Source organism: Balaenoptera physalus (genome assembly GCF_965194825.1).
Source record: "Balaenoptera physalus genome assembly, chromosome: 13".
Lineage (NCBI taxonomy): Eukaryota > Metazoa > Chordata > Mammalia > Artiodactyla > Balaenopteridae > Balaenoptera > Balaenoptera physalus.
The window spans coordinates 65,263,072-65,270,030 of record NC_138892.1 but is presented as its reverse complement, the minus strand read 5'-3'; positions in this window follow the sequence as shown (position 1 = coordinate 65,270,030).

The following is a 6,959-nucleotide window of genomic DNA, read 5'->3' as shown; positions in this document are numbered from 1 at the left end:
ATATATATATGTGTGTATATATATATATATATATATATATATATATATATATATGTCTTTGGTAGTAGCAAGATAATGAGAGGACGTGAATAGTTGATTTCCCTTTTAGCAGCGAAGCTTGGAGTGAAGAGAATCCAGTGGGGAGAGTGGGCAGAGATAGAAAGAGAAGATAGCTGGCTGGGTCCTTGGCTCTGTTGCAGGGAAGGAAAGGAGAGCACAGGGAGGTGGCTTGGGCCTATCGCATGACCCTGGTGCTTAACTTTTATCTTTATCTCAAGCCAAAGTACTTTAACGATTTTGTTAAAACACAAATCAGATCTGTCCCTGCTCAAAATCCCTCAAAAGCAATCCATTTGCACTTAGAAATTCACCTGCCTTAAAGTAAGAATACCAAGCCCTGGGAATTCCCTGGCGGTCCAGTGGTTAGAACTCGGCACTTTCACTGCGAGGGCCCAGATTCAATCCCTGGTCTGGGAACTAAGATTCCACAAGCCTCTTTGCAAATGAAGCAACTGTAAAAGGATTAATCTCCAAAATTTACAAGCAGCTCATGCAGCTCAATAACAAAAAAACAAACAACTCAATCCAAAAATGGGCAGAAGACCTAAATAGACATTTCTCCAAAGAAGATATACAGATTGCCAACCAACACATGAAAGAATGCTCAACATCATTAATCATTAGAGAAATGCAAATCAAAACTACAATGAGATATCATCTCACACCGGTCAGAATGGCCATCATCAAAAAATCTAGAAACAATAAATGCTGGAGAGGGTGTGGAGAAAAGGGAACGCTCTTGCACTGTTGGTGGGAATGTAAATTGATACAGCCACTATGGAGAACAGTATGGAGGTTCCTTAAAAAACTAAAAATAGAACTACCATACGACCCAGCAGTCCCACTACTGGGCATATACCCTGAGAAAACCATAATTCAAAAAGAGTCATGCACCAAAATGTTCATTGCAGCTCTATTTACAATAGCCAGGACATGGAAGCAACCTAAATGTCCATCATCGGATGAATGGATAAAGAAGACATGCACATATATACAATGGAATATTACTCAGCCATAAAAAGAAACGAAATGGAGTTATTTGTAGTGAGGTGGATGGAGTTAGAGTCTGTCATACAGAGTGAAGTAAGTTAGAAAGAGAAAAACAAATACAGTATGCTAAAACATATATATGGAATCTAAGGAAAAAAAAAAAAGGTCATGAAGAACCTAGTGGCAAGACGGGAATAAAGACACACACCTACTAGAGAATGGATTTGAGGATATGGGGAGGGGGAAGGGTAAGATGTGACAAAGTGAGAGAGTGGCATGGACATATATACACTACCAAATGTAAAATAGATAGCTAGTGGGAAGCAACCGCATAGCACAGGGAGATCAGCTCTGTGCTTTGTGACCACCTAGAGGGGTGGGATAGGGAGGGTGGGAGGGAGGGAGATGCAAGAGGGAAGAGATATGGGAACATATGTATATGTATAACTGATTCACTTTGTTATAAAGCAGAAACTAACACACCATTGTAAAGCAATTATACTCCAATAAAGATGTTAAAAAAAAAAAAAAGGCCCTCAGGGATTACAAAATGGTAGCCTCTGGGCTGCATTAGACATGCTGTGTTTTGTTTGGCTCACAGAATCTTTAATAAATTTGAACAAACATGCCCTTGTCAGCCCAGCTGTGCATTTGAGTTTGTGACCTGTGAGCTAGCACCTCTCTACTGCTTCAACTTGGCATCATCTTCACCCTGACCTTTGGTCAGTTCCTGGTGGACCCTGGGAAACTCTTTCCTTCCCCAGGGCTCTGCACTTGCTGTTTCCTCTGCCTGGAAGAGCTCTCCCCTTCCCCTGCTTCTTCCCAGTTCACTTTTGGTTGGCTCTGGTCTCCTTCAGGTTTGAGCTTAAATGTTACCCCACTGCCTTATCTAAAGCAACCTATTTTTGTAATTTCATTTATCACAAGTTGCCATAATTTAATTTGTTTGCATTTGTTTGTTTCCCCCGTATAGGCTCCTAAAGGGAAATAATCATATTTGTTTTGAATGTGGTTATTTCCTTAGTTTTTAGCCCCATGCCTAATTCATGCAGGTGCTCAAATATTGGTAAATGTAGTGAGAAAGATGGCAGGCATTGCTAATTATCAGAAGAGCTGAGTTCTGGTTCTAGCACTGTCATCCTGGGCTATGCTTGATCTCATTTGCAAAACTAGAAGACCCTTAAGATTACTTCCAAATCTATGAATCTAATGCTCACAGTCCTTTACAGTTTACAAAGTGCTGTGACCTCACCCAAGTCACAGACTATTACATCTGATTCTTTCAACAGTTGGCTAACATAAACTCTGCTTAAAGACTTATCATCATCCAGAATGTACAACTGAAGTGAACTTTAAGAGGCAAAATATCAATAAACAAATAAACTGGAAACCTCATAGTATAAGACAAACTTGAGCTCAGAACTGAGAGAAAGAATCTAGAAGACTTCCCTTGAGAAAGTAGTTTTGAGCCCAGCAGCAATCTGATTTATTTGCCCACAGGTCCTTGAGTCCTTGTTTACAAATCCATTGGAAGCACAATAACTTTTTTCCATTGCCTATGTTTAGAATTGGTGAAAGCTTTTGTTTACTAAATTACCACTCAGAACACTATGCAAAAAGACACTACACATTCTCTTTTTAAACTTACCAAATCTCGTAAAGTTGCAGGATACAAAATTAATGCACAGAAATCTCTTGCATTCCTATACACTAATAACGAAAGATCAGAAAGAGAAATTAAGGAAACAATCCCATTCACCATTGCAACAAAAAGAATAAAATACCTAGGAATAAACCTACCTAAGGAGGTAAAAGACCTGTACTCAGAAAACTATAAGACCCTGTTGACAGAAATCAAAGGTGACACAAACAGATGGAGAGATATACCATGTTCTTGGATTGGAAGAATAAATATTGTGAAAATGACTATACTTCCCAAAGCAATCTACAAATTCAATGCAATCCCTATCAAATGGCATTTTTTACAGAACTAGAACAAAAAAAATCTTAAAATTTGTATGGAGACACAAAAGACCCCGAATAGCAAAAGCAATCTTGAGGGGAAAAAATGGAGCTGGAGGAATCAGACTCCCTGACTTCAGACTATACTACAAAGCTGCAGTAATCAAGACAATATGGTACTGGCACAAAAACAGAAATATAGATCAATGGAACAGGATAGAAAGCCCAGAGATAAACCCACACACCTATGGTCAACTAATCTATGACAAAGGAGGCAAGGATATATGATGGAGAAAAGACAGTCTCTTCAATAAGTGGTGCTGGGAAAACTGGACAGCTACATGTAGAAGAATGAAATTAGAACACTCTCTAACACCGTACACAAAAATAAACTCAAAATGGATTAAAGACCTAAATGTAAGACTGGACACTATAAAACTCTTAGAGGAAAACATAGGAAGGACACTCTTTGACATAAATCACAGCACAATCTTTTTTGACCCACCTCCTAGAGTAATGGAAATAAAAACAAAAATAAACAAATGGGACCTAATGAAACTTAAAAGCTTTTGCACAGCAAAGGAAACTATAAACAAGACGAAAAGACAACCGGCAGAATGGGAGAAAATATTTGCAAACGAATCAACGGACAAAGGATTAATCTCCAAAATATATAAACAGCTCATGCAGCTCAATACTAAAAAAACAAACAACCCAATCAAAAAATGGGCAGAAGACCTAAATAGACATTTCTCCAAAGAAGACATACAGATGGCCAAGAGGCACATTAAAAGATGTTCAACATCACTAATTATTAGAGAAATGCAAATCAAAACTACAATGAGGTATCACCTCACACCAGTTAGAATAGGCATCATCAGAAAATCTACAAACAACAAATGCTGGAGAGGGTGTGGAGAAAAGGGAACCCTCTTGCACTGTTGGTGGGAATGTAACTTGATACAGCCACTATGGAGAACAGTATGGAGGTTCCTTAAAAAACTAAAAATAGAATTACCATATGATCCAGCAATCCCACTACTGGGCATATACCCAGAGAAAACCATAATTCAAAAAGATACATGCACCCCAATATTCACTGCAGCACTATTTACAATAGCCAGGTCATGGAAGCAACCTAAATGCCCATCAACAGACGAACGGATAAAGATGTAGTACATATATATACAATGAAATATTACTCAGCCATAAAAAGGAACAAAATTGGGTCATTTGTAGAGATGTGGATGGACCTAGAGACTGTCATACAGAGTGCAGTAAGTCGGAAATAGAAAAACAAATATAGCATATTAATGCATATATGTGGAATCTAGAAAAACGGTACAGATGAACCGGTTTGCAAGGCAGAAATAGAGACACAGATGTAGAGAACAAACGTATGGACACCAAGGGGGGATGGTGGTGGTGTGGTGGTGGTGGGATGAATTGGGAGATTGGGATTGACAAGTATACACTAATATGTATAAAATAGATAACTAATAAGAACCTGCTGTATAAAAAAAATAAATAAAATTAAATTTTTAAAAAGACAATCTGGTTAACAAAATAGATTGAAATCAATCTGAATAAGTAAATAATAATAATAATAATAATAATAATAAACTTACCAAATCTCCCTTTGTCCAAATCCTATGTACTTCCAAGCCTCAACCCAAATATCTTTTCTTCCATCTTTTCTTGAAGGGATTTCTCCCTTTTCTAAACTCCCGAAGCAACATCCAGTTGTATAGTTCAGTGACCAGTTAGACATATATGCACCGTCTCGGACCATTCATTACCTTGAGGTGTTATTTAAATCTTTTGTGTTGTTTAACTTTACCACCATTTATGTGTTTTCTCCTTTCCTCTCCGCTTAGAGAGTTGGAAACCTGTATTTGGCTTCTAATTCACCCCTTTCATCCCAACACCACTTCTTAACCCAGTGCAGTTCTCCCAGTGAACACTTGAAACAATGTGGATTTGATCTGTCCAGGAGATAAGTTACCTATTCTTAGTAGGGAAGGGGCCATCTTGACTGTGGAGAGTAAATTTCAACGTACTCAAGCAACACAGGGAAGGGAACTAATGCAGACTGAGCCTCCCGTAAGTGCAAAGCATTAACAGATACTTTACAAAGATTAGTTTATTTGGTGTCACAAGCATCCTACAAAATAAACTTTATTTATTTTTTTTAATAGATGAGGAAACAGTTCAAACAGATTAAGTATCTTGTACAAGGACCTACAATAGTAAGTGGTGTAACTGGGATTTGAACTTGGTCTCTCTGACTCCAAAGCCTCCTTTTTTCCCAATATTCTGCAGTTGCCTCTTAGTAGATATGCCCCCCTAGTTCTGTATTCCCTTCATTACTGCTTAGATACTTAGTGTAATAGAAGGCTAAAACTTGAACTTCAGTATCCTCAAGAACCCTGGTACCTTCCATTTGTATCTAAAGGGCTCACTGTTCTGCTCCTTCCTATGGGGCTACCTCTGAGCTTCCAAATGATGAAGACTTATTGCTGAACAGCACTTTGAGAGGAGCAGACAGAAGGCCCAGGGCCAACCATCCCAGAGGTGACTGGGATGGGAGAGGGACAGAAAGGGGCATTAGGAAAAGTTGCTCTTTTCTTTAAATGAAAACTTCAAAAACTTTTCATTCAGATTATAGGTTATTTTCATTTTCTCTTCGCTTACCTACATGTCCTAATTTTCCCACAGAAAACACAATAAACACGGAAAAATTCCTGCTCACTCTAAGAATACCATGGACTGAATATGTCCCGCCAAAACTTATATGTTAAAACTCTAACCCTCAATGTGATGTATTAGGAGGTGAGGCCTTTGGGAGGTAATCAGGTTTAGATGAGGTCAAGAGGTACAGCCCTCATGATGGGATTATCTTTTTTCTTTTTTTGGGGGGGACCACTGCTGCAGGATCTCCCACCAGGGCTTGAACCCATGCCCCCTGCATTGGGAGTGTGGAGTCTTAACCACTGGACCATGAGGGAAGTCCTGGGATTATCATCTTCATAAGAAGAGGAAGGGAGTAAAGTTTTTTTCTCTTCTCCACATGAGGACGCAGCAAGAAGACCGCCAGCCATCTGCAAGCCAGGAAGAGGGCTCTCACTTGACACTGAATCTGCTAGCACCTTGATCTTGGATTTACCAGTCTCCAGATCTTTGAGAAATAAATGTTTGTTGTTTACACTATCTGATCTATGGTATTTTTTTATAGCAGTCCAAACTAAGACAGGCTATAAACTTTCTTCCTTATCTCTGATGGAAATTGGACTAATTCCTAGAAATAGACCAGCAACTTTGGAATTGCCCTCTTGTCTAGGCTGCCAGGGAAGCCAGAAAACCAGAGGTTCCCATTAGGCAAGGCCTCTCTGGGTCTGAGAACTTTCGTTGTTTTTGTTGTTGACAGGGGTGAGGGAAAGGGTTTAAGAAACATGTTTTGAGAGATTCTGTTCCTTTGTTCCTACCTATCTCTGACTTCTCCAAAAATACTTGAAAGAATAGTCATAATTAAAGATTGGCTTGAGACACCAGGAAAATTTGTGAAATCTTAGACTCTGGGAATCTTAGAAGGATATTAGAAGTCTTCAGTTCTGCCTGTTTGTCCTTCATGACATGGATGGCACTGTGGTCCATTGTTGGGCCTAGCTAATTGTTACAAAGTGAGCTGCAATGTTCTTCCTCATCCTTTACTGTGCTCTCTGGGTTTTAAGGAATGAGTCTGCTGCCATTTCTGGACAGCAACTCTTCATGGGTTTCTCTTGTAATCTAAACATCCTCATTTCTCTGAGTTGCTTTACCCAGTACCCCTTGCCATTCTACTTACCCCTTGGAGGAAACTCACTTGTCTGTCCATTTCCTTCCTGAGGTGTCCAGAACTGGGTAACAATTTGCATAGTAGGGTGACCAGTGAAGAGGATGGTGGGATC